The sequence below is a fragment of the Bos grunniens genome, chromosome X (genome assembly GCF_055505025.1).
Source record: "Bos grunniens cultivar Pamir isolate PY7600 chromosome X, Bosgru_T2T1.0, whole genome shotgun sequence".
Taxonomy (NCBI): Eukaryota; Metazoa; Chordata; class Mammalia; order Artiodactyla; family Bovidae; genus Bos; species Bos grunniens.
The window spans coordinates 124773515-124784111 of record NC_141194.1 but is presented as its reverse complement, the minus strand read 5'-3'; the positions used below and the strand labels follow the sequence as shown (position 1 = coordinate 124784111).

The 10597-nt window shown below is 41.8% G+C and overlaps 1 long non-coding RNA gene across 1 annotated transcript; it reads left to right on the top strand.

The window, feature by feature from the left end:
* Positions 1 to 1204: 1204 nt before the first annotated feature.
* Positions 1205 to 3716, top strand: LOC147341299 (uncharacterized). Its single transcript, XR_015159429.1, has 3 exons — positions 1205 to 1343; positions 3026 to 3318; positions 3544 to 3716. It is a non-coding gene; the product is annotated as an uncharacterized LOC147341299 (long non-coding RNA).
* Positions 3717 to 10597: the final 6881 nt, after the last annotated feature.

The window sequence follows — 10597 nt, the reverse complement described above, 5'->3', positions numbered from 1 at the left end:
CAGGCTTTAGACAGAGTTGGGACCCTCATGTCAGGAAAGAGGTCTGTAGGCATCAGTGATCCTGTGACAATAGGGGGCCCCAGAGCTTCCTGCTACTCCCAGTCAGAAAACATCTTGATGTCAAAACCCCTGACTGGATTAGATGTTGCATTAGATGTGGATGTTTTCTGGTGGGAGCCATTCCAGATCCACACTGAAGAGGGACTTCCGTGGTGGTCTAGTGGCTAAGACTCTGCATTCCCAATGCAGGGGGCCAGGGTTCAATCCCCAGTCAGGGAAGTAGATCCTGCATGGTGCAACTAAGACCCAGTGCACCCAGTAAATAAATAAATATATTAAAAAATAAAAATATATCCACATTGAGCAAGATGGCACCATTCACTGTGGCACATTGTGAAAGAGAAAAGTTGTCGGCTCCATTTATTTGCAAGTGAATGCCTGTGTTACAGCAACTCTCCAAGATTGTGATCTTTGTCAACCATTAATCTCTGGGCAAAAATTAACATGGGTGCAGAGAGTGGAGGGGAACATACAGCCAATTTCTAACTACTGCTCATAAGCACTTTGGGGACACTCTCAACTTATTTGTACAGAAGTAGAACTATGGGAACATTCTATTTTTGCCATGATTTTTGCACTAACAGTGTATCAGGGGTCCTTCTAAGTTAGTAAATATATTTCTGTTACCCAAATGTATTTGACTAGAAATCTTAAATCTTTTTTTTTTTTTTTTGGAAATTCTTAAAAGGATATTACTACCTTTTTTTCCTTTTGAACTTTTCCCATACATATATATATTTGCATATATATATATTTGGCCAAAACATGCAGTATGCAGGATCTCTGTTTCTCAACCAGGGATAAGGCCTGTGCCCCTTGCAGTAGAAGCTCGGACTCTTGACCTCTGGACAGTCAGGAATGTCTCCAGAATCTTAAATGTTTTGATATAACGCTTTCACCTCCCACCCCTTCCCTGTAGTCCCTGACATCTTACCATTTCATTGACTCCCCCAAACTTCTTTTGCATCCCCTACCCTGCCAGAGGGGAAAAAAACGCTTCCTGCCTCCGGTGTTCCCTTAATCAGATGCAGACAGGGCTGGATGTTCTTTGCTGGGCTGCTGAGTCAGAAGCTTGGACAGGCCAGCTTCAGTCTTAATGAAGTGGGTCAGGAAGGAAGTGCTGAGAGAGATGGGTGCCTGGTGCAGTCAGTGGGTGGGAGCTGATGGCAATAACAAGATCGGAGCCTTCTGAGAGGCAGCCTGATTCCTGGGAAAGAGCATTGGCTACAAGTCTGGAGGCCTGGGCTAGTTTTACTCTGTTACTAAATTGCTGCCAGACCCTGGTAAGTCATCCCCCTTTTCTGAGCCTCAGTTTCCCCATTTCAGAAACCTTGAGGCGGACCCCAAGAGACACTGTGGGAGAACTGGAGGGCACCCAAGTCAGCCACCATGAAGAGGACAGTCTCCTGGGAGACTCGAGTTGGGAGCAGAAGCTCTCATTTGAGAAATAGCCCCAAGAGGTTGTTGAAACAGATGCAGAAGGGGTCTGGGAGGGACTGCCTGAGCCTTCAGTCAGAACTGAAGAAGAAAGCGTGGAGAAGAGTTAGAAGCTGAGGTGAAGGCAGGGAAAAGAGAGAACCCTGAACAAAGTAAGTCAAGAAGAAGGATTAAGGTAGAGATAGATTAGGGCCCCAGGGAGAGGCTACATGGCAGAATTCAGGGGAATAAGAGCTAGGAACCAGTTTACTGAAGTTCTGGAGTCTAGGGGAAATGCAGAAGGTAGTCCGAGACTGCAGCGAGGAAGGTAAAAAATGAGCTAGAAGCACACAGACAGGTCTTTTATGTTCAAGCATATCAGGCTGATTTCTGAAGAGAGGGGTACCCCTAGATTTACCCACCCATGCAGCACTTGATCCCTGAGACCCTTCATCCTGGAACAAAGAGGGTGTTTTTACTATAAAGTCCTCATAAGGTGGTACTCCATTATAAAGGCACATTGGAAAACCCTGGAATAGAAACTGTGCAGAGCCCAGAGCAAGGCTGTGGTCCCAAGACTGAAGACTCAGGAAAAGAGCCCATGGGCTCCAGCCTCTGGGTCCTTGCTTGGGCTAGTCCCTGTACCTGGAAAGCATTCTTCCCTCACCCAGAAAATTCCACTAGAGTCACCTCTTCCAGGACCTTTCCTCCTCCATACTTTTCTCCTTAACTAGCACTCTTTTCTTTCTCATTTTGGCTCCCCAGACATATCAGAGAGCCTAGTGCTTGCTCAGTCCTGGGCAAATATTTGCTGAACAGATACTAACTACTTGACACTAACTACTCATCACCTTATAAGGACTTTATGGTAAAAACACCCTCTTTGTTCCAGGATGAAGGGTCTCAGGGATCAAGTGCTGCATGGGTGGGTAAATTTGGGGGCAGCCCTCTCTCTTCAGGGCCCTTGTGCAGTCCTGCCATTATTGTTGTTCTTTAGTCACTCAGTCATGTCCAACTCGGTGACACCCTGGACTGTAGCCTGCCAGGCTCCTCTGTCCGTGGGATTTCCCAGGCAAGAATACTGGAGTGGGTTGCCATTTTCTTCTCCAGGGGATCTTCCCTACCCAGTGATCAGACCCAGGTCTCCTGTGTCTCCTGCATTGGCAGGCAGGAAAGCCACCAGGGAAGCCCAATCCTGCCACAGGAAACACCAGTAGGAGAACCTGGGGGACTTATACAGAAAGATGCCACGGGGCTTGTGTCTCTCTGCTAGACACATGGCAGGAGGTGTTTAAATTGTCCAAAAGCCCAGTTATGACTAGAATTTCTTCTAGAATTTCCTTCAAAGCAGATTGCTCCTACTGCTTGGTGGGCTGGGGATGGGGAGGCAGCAGGAAGTGAGGGGACAGAATCCTACCCCCAGAACACAACTCTAGAGTTTTTTTTCTCCCTTAGAGCTAGAGAAAGAGGAATCTCTCACCCATTTTCCCCCAGATACTAAGCCATTGACTGCCTCAAGAACAACCTTCTCTTTCTTGCCTCTTTCCAGGCTTTGCCAGAAGGGCAGGGAGACACTGATGAACACTGACCATCTCAGGCATGAAGCATAGAACCTTGCATAATTTTCTCATCTAATCCTCAGACCCAGCCTATAAAGCAAGAACTATTATTACCCTTGCTTCATAGGCAAAGCAACCAAGGCACAAAGAGGTTCAAAGATATGCCTAAGATCCCGCAGCACATAGGGTAGTCTGAAATGTCTGCTACCAAGATCTGGCTATTTCCACCACCCTAATCTGCCTCTTGGAAGAATTGCTATGCCCAAAGGATATCCCCTTTGAGGTGATTGTTTGAAATAATAGTTAGTATTAATAATATTTATTATTATTTATTATTTTTACTTATTTATTATTCAAACTATTATTATTGTTTGCAGTAATAATTATTATCCAACAATAATAATATATAATAGTATATTATTATATTATTATGTAATAATAATTATAAAATAATTATTTCAATTATTTTCAAATAATTTTCTTAAATGATTATGTTCTATATTTATAGAGGATGTTAGCATGCAAGTAGACATGTGGATAACAAATGAGCACATGCAGCGATGGTCAACATCATTAGCCACTGCCTGCGTGCTAAGTTGCTTCAGTCATGTCCGACTCTTTGCGACCCTATGTAGCCTGCCAGGCTCCTCTGTCCATGGGATTCTCCAGGCAAGAATACTGGTAAGAATACTGGGGTGGGTTGGCCTGCCCTCCTCCAGGGATCTTCCCGACCCAGGGATCTTCCCGACCCAGGGATCTTCCCGACCCAGGGATTGAACCTATGTCTCTTACATCTAACCTGCATTGGCAAGCGAGTTCTTTACCACTAGTGCCACGTGGAAAGCCCCATTAGTCAAATCAAAACTACAATGAGACAATACTACAGACTTGTTAGAAGAGCTAAGATAGATAATGCTGATGATACCAACTGCTAGTGAGGATAAGGCACAACTGGAAATCTTAGTCAAAATGATTCTTTGGTGATAAGAGGCAGAATAGTGGTTACCTTTGTGAGAAGTGGAGGTGATTGGAAGGAGACAAGAGGTGGACTTCGAAGATGCTAGTAAAAATCTACAACTGTTCAATCTGGGTGATGGTTACAATGGCTGTATTTACTTTATGAAAATCCACTAACATGATTTGTGCACTTTTCTGTATATAAAGGTTTACTTCAATAAATTTATCAAAATTATAAAACTCAGGACTTCCCTGATGGTGCAGTGGTTAAGACTCTGTGCTTCCAATGCAAGGGGCGAGATTCAATTCCTGGTTGAGGAACTAGGATCCCACATACCATACAGCACACCCAAGAAAATATTTTTTTAATTATAAAAGTAAAATATTCTCATTATAAAAATAATGCAAAGGGTACAGAGGCATAAATCAAAAATTAAAACTTGTTCCCCGTAAACTCCATTGTACTTCCCAGTGGTAACCACTGTTACCTGTGTCTCTTGTCTATTTAAGCACATAAACAGGGCTTTTCTCACACTAATGGAGAGTGGAGCCATGGTGCCCACAAGTTAGAAACAAAGAGTGGACATTTGTCAAGAAGATTCATCTCGGAGACATAGGATGGAGGCATGCAGCTAGAGATTGAAGATTCTGGTCACACTATCAAAACTAATGTGTGTGTGTGCTAAGTCACTTCAGTCATGTCGGACTGTTTGTGACCCCATGTATACAAAGTTATCACAGGTGTATCTTCTTTGAGAAAGCCTTCCTGGACATTCTTCCTATCCTACTTCCCTGCTGTGACTCTTCCTTAATGCTCCCACAGCATTCTGTGTTCACCTCCACTGGGGCTCTTCTCACATTGTTTTCTGGTTATCTGCTCATGTATTCATGGGCTTTTCTAGATTGGGAGCTCCTGACAGGGTAAGGATTATCATTTTTATTTTTGTATTCCCAGCATCCAGCTCAGCACCTGGGCCATAGTAAGCGCTCTGTGAATGTTGCTTTGAGCAAATGAGCTGATTGAAGGAAAAATCTCCAGAAAATGCATCTTACAATCTCACCAACAAGTGCAACATCTGGATGTAAGCAGCAGATATCAAGCCATCTCAGGCTTTCTGCTGCAGACTTGCGTGGAGAATCCCACAAGGTGCAACCAGAATCCTCAAGGTGAGATAGGACTTTGCATTGGAAGCTTCAAAATGTAATGCCTGGCTTTGAAAGTGAAAGTGAAAGCCACTCAGTTGTGTCCAACTCTTTGTGACCCCATGGGCTATAGAGTCCATAGAATTCTCCAGGCCAGAATACCGGAGTGGGTAGCCGTTCCCTTCTCCAGGGAATCTTCCCAACCCAGGGATCGAACCCAGGTCTCCCGCATTGCAGGACAATTCTTTACCAACTGAGCTATCAGGGAAGTCCACCTGGCTTTGAAGAGGGTGAATAACGCAGTTTACTATGCATTTAGTATTCAGAAAACTAAGATCATGGCATCTGGTCCCGTCACTTCATGGCAAATAGATGGGGAAACAGTGGAAACAGTGGCAGACTTTATTTTTCTGGGCTCCAAAATCACTGCAAATCGTGATTGCAGCCATGAAATTAAAAGACACTTACTCCTTGGAAGGAAAGTTATGACCAACCTAGATAGCATATTAAAAAGCAGAGACATACTTTGCCAACAAAGGTCCATCTAGTCAAGACTATGGTTTTTCCAGTGGTCATGTATGGATATGAGAGTCAGACTATAAAGAAAGCTGAGCGCTGAAGAATTGATGCTTTTGAAATGTGGTGTTGGAGAAGACTCTTGAGAGTCCCTTGGACTGCAAGGAGATCCAACCAATCCATCCTAAAGGAGATCAGTCCTGGGTGTTCATTGGAAGGACTGATGTTGAACTGAAACTCCAATACTTTGGCCACCTGATGCAAAGAGCTGACTCATTTGAAAAGACCCTGATGCTGGGAAAGATTGAGGGCAGGAGGAGAAGGGGATGACAGAGGACAAGATGGTTGGATGGCATCACCAACTCAATGGACATGGATTTGGGTGGATTCTGGGAGTTGGTGATAGACAGGGAGGCTTGGCATGCTGCGGTCCATGGGTTTGCAAAGTCAGGCAAGACTGAGAGACTGAACTGAACTGAACTATGCATTGATCTGACTAATGGAAACTAAACAATAACTTTTAAGTTATCTTCCCTTGAGTGTGATGTATTCAGTTAACACATTGATTAGTCAATGCTAATATATATATTGTTAATATATAAGTCCTACATATATATAGGACTTCCCTGGTGGTCAAGTGGCTAAGACTCCATGCTCCCAATGCAATGCAAGGGGCCCAGGTTTGGTTCCTGGCTGGGGAACTAGATCTCACATTCTGCAACTAAGACCCACTGCAGCCAAATAAATAAATATTTTAAAAAAGAACTTTGTGTATGTGTGTGTTTGTGTGTGTGATTTTTAGCCTTCCAGATCCCACAGAAATGCTTAAAAAGTGAATCAGTGTAATTAAATCACTTTGCTGTACACCTGAAACTAACACAACATTTAAATCAATTATACTCTAAAGTAAAATTTTAACAAATTTTAAATAAAAAATGAATACGTATAGGATTATTTGTTGCAGCATTGTTTAATATCATATGACTGGAAACAACCTAAATGTTCATCAAGAGGGGACTAGTTAGATAAATTGTGGTATGTCGTTCATATAATGGAATATTATACAGTTCTTTATAAAAAAGAAAAAAGAAGCACTTTGTTGCCATAAACTAATCTCCAAGGTATAGTGTTAGATGAAAAAAGAATGATGCACACAGCGCATTGTATACTACTGTGTGTAAAAAAGAGTGAAAGAGAATAACTGTATTTGCTTGAATGTACGTAAAAGCATCTCTGGGAGATACTAAGAAACTGACAACATTGGTTGCCAGTGAAGAACTAGGCAGAAAAGTCTGAAAAAAGACTCTACAGTGCACGCACTTTTGTATCACTTATATATCTAACCATGTGAATGTATTACTTAGTCAAAAGTAAATGTAGGGACTTCCCTGGTGGTCCAGTGCCAAAAACTCTATGTTCCCAATGCAAAGGGTCAGGGTTCGATCTCTGGTCAAGGCACTAGTTCCCACATACTTTAACTAAGAGTTCACATGCTGCAACAAAGATTGAAGATCCTGTGTGCTGCAACTAAAACCCGACACAGCCAAATAAATAAATAAATATTTGAAAATAAATAAATATAAAAAGAATGAAATCACAGCAACAATGCTAAACAAGAAAAGATGACATCAACATGAAATAAATTTTAAGGGATATTGGGAAGTAAAAAAGTCAATGAATTTGGGCTAACAGAAATCACAGCAGAAAACACTGCAATTCAAAAAATCAGACTGAGTGGGTTTTCTCAAGAGCACAGCAATCTCAGGGTTGGTAAATGCAAAGAGTGGGGTAGATGGGGAAGGAATAATTATGGTAACTCATTTAAGATCTGGAGTAGGGACTTCCCTTGTGGGCCAGTGGATAAGAATCTGCCAGCCAATTTCAGGAGGCACAGGTTTGATCCCTGGTCCGGGAAGATCCCACATGCCTTGGAGTGACTAAGCCTGTACCCCACAACTATTAAGCCTATGCTTTAGAGCCCGTGATCCTCAACAAGAGAAGTCACCACAGTGAGAAGCCCATACACTGCAACAAAAATCGATATACTGAAAATGAATATACTACCCAAAACAATCTATAGATTCAATGCAATCCCTATCAAGCTACCAGTGGTATTTTTCACAGAACCAGAACAAATAATTTCAAAATTTGTATGGAAATACAAAAAACTTTGAATAGCTAAAGCAATCTTGAGAAAGAAGAATGCAACTGGAGGAATCAACCTGCTTGACTTCAAACTATACTACAAAGCTACAGTCATCAAGACAGTATGGTACTGGCACAAAGACAGACATATAGATCAATGGAACAAAATAGAAAGCCCAGAGATAAATCCACACACATATGGACACCTTATCTTTGACAAAGGAGGCAAGAATATACAATGGAGAAAATACAATCTCTTTAATAAGTGGTGCTGGGAAAACTGGTCAACCACCTGTAAAAGAATGAAACTAGAACACTAGAACACTTTCTAACACCATACACAAAAATAAATTAAAAATGGATTAAAGATCTAAATGTAAGACCAGAAACTATAAAACTCCTAGAAGAAAACATAGGCAAAACATTCTCTGACATAAATCACAGCAGGATCCTCTAAGACTCACCTCCCAGAGTAATGGAAATAAAAGCAAAAATAAACAAATGGGACATAATTAAACTTAAAGGCTTTTGCACAACGAAGAAAACTATAAGCAAGGTGACAAGACAGCCTTCAGAATTGGAGAAAATAATAGCAAATGAAGCAACTGACAAAGAATTAATCTCAAAAACATACAAGCATCTCATGTAGCTCAATATCAGAAAAATAAGCGAGCCCCCATTTTTTGATTTTGGCCCAATCAAAAAATGGGCCAAAGAGCTAAACGGACATTTCTCCAAAGAAGACATACAGATGGCTAACAAACACATGAAAAGATGCTCAACATCAGTCATTATCAGAGAAATGCAAATCAAAACCACTATGAGGTACCATTTCACACCAGTCAGAATGGCTGCGATCCAAACACCTACAAGCAATAAATGCTGGAGAGGGTGTGGAGAAAAGGGAACCCTCTTATACTGTTGGTGGGAATGCAAACTAGTACAGCCACTATGGAGAACAGTGTGGAGATTCCCTAAAAAACTGGAAATAGAACTGCCATACAACTCAGGGTTCAATGCAATCCCTATCAAGCTACCAACAGTATTCTTCACAGAGCTAGAACAAATAATTTCACAATTTGTATGGAAATACAAAAAACCTCGAATAGCCAAAGCTATCTTGAGAAAGAAGAATGGAACTGGAGGAATCAACCTGCCTGACTTCAGGCTCTACTACGAAGCCACAGTCATCAAGACAGTATGGTACTGGCACAAAGACAGAAATATAGATCAATGGAACAAAATAGAAAGCCCAGAGATAAACCCACGCACATATGGACACCTTATCTTTGACAAAGGAGGCAAGAATATACAATGGATTAAAGACAATCTCTTTAACAAGTGGTGCTGGGAAATCTGGTCATCCACTTGTAAAAGAATGAAACTAGAACACTTTCTAACACCATACACAAAAATAAACTCAAAATGGATTAAAGATCTAAACATAAGATCAGAAACTATAAAACTCCTAGAGGAGAACATAGGCAAAACACTCTCCGACATACATCACAGCAGGATCCTCTATGACCCACCTCCCAGAATATTGGAAATAAAAGCAAAAATAAACAAATGGGATCTAATTAAACTTAAAAGCTTCTGCACAACAAAGGAAACAATAAGCAAGGTGAAAAGACAGCCTTCAGAATGGGAGAAAATCATAGCAAATGAAGCAACTGACAAACAACTAATCTCAAAAATATACAAGCAACTCCTACAGCTCAACTCCAGAAAAATAAATGACCCAATCAAAAAATGGGGCAAAGAACTAAACAGACATTTCTCCAAAGAAGACATACAGATGGCTAACAAACACATGAAAAGATGCTCAACATCAGTCATTATCAGAGAAATGCAAATCAAAACCACTATGAGGTACCATTTCACGCCAGTCAGAATGGCTGCGATCCAAAAGTCTACAAATAATAAATGCTGGAGAGGGTGTGGAGAAAAGGGAACCCTCTTACACTGTTGGTGGGAATGCAAACTAGTACAGCCACTATGGAGAACAGTGCAGAGATTCCTTAAAAAACTGGAAATAGAACTGCCTTATGATCCAGCAATCCCACTGCTGGGCATACACACTGAGGAAACCAGAACTGAAAGAGACACATGTTCCCCAATGTTCATCGCAGCACTGTTTATAATAGCCAGGACATGGAAGCAACTTAGATGTCCATCGGCAGACAAATGGATAAGAAAGCTGTGGTTCATATAGACAGTGGAATATTACTCAGCTATTAAAAAGAAAACATCTGAATCAGTTCTAATGAGGTGGATGAAACTGGAGCCTATTATACAGAGTAAAGTAAGTCAGAAAGAAAAACACCAATACAGTATATTAACACATATATATGGAATTTAGAAAGATGGTAACGATGACCCTATATGCGAGACAGCAAAAGAGACACAGATATAAAGAACAGACTTTTGGACTCTGTGGGAGAAGGCGAGGGTGGGATGATTTGAGAGAATAGCATTGAAACATGTATATTACCATATCTGAAATAGACCACCAGTCCAAGTTCGATGCATGAAACAGGGCACTCAAAGCCAGTGCACTGGGACAACCCTGAGGGATGGGATGCGGAGGGAGGTGGGAGGGGGTTCAGGATGGGGGACACATGTACACCCATGGCTGATTCATGTCAATGTATGGCAAAAACCACTACAATATTTTAAAGTAGGAAATGGCAACCCACTCCAGTGTTCTTGCCTGGAGAATCCCAGGGACGGGGGAGCCTGGTGGGCTGCCGTCTATGGGGTCGCACAGAGTCGGACACGACTGAAGTGACTTAGCAGCA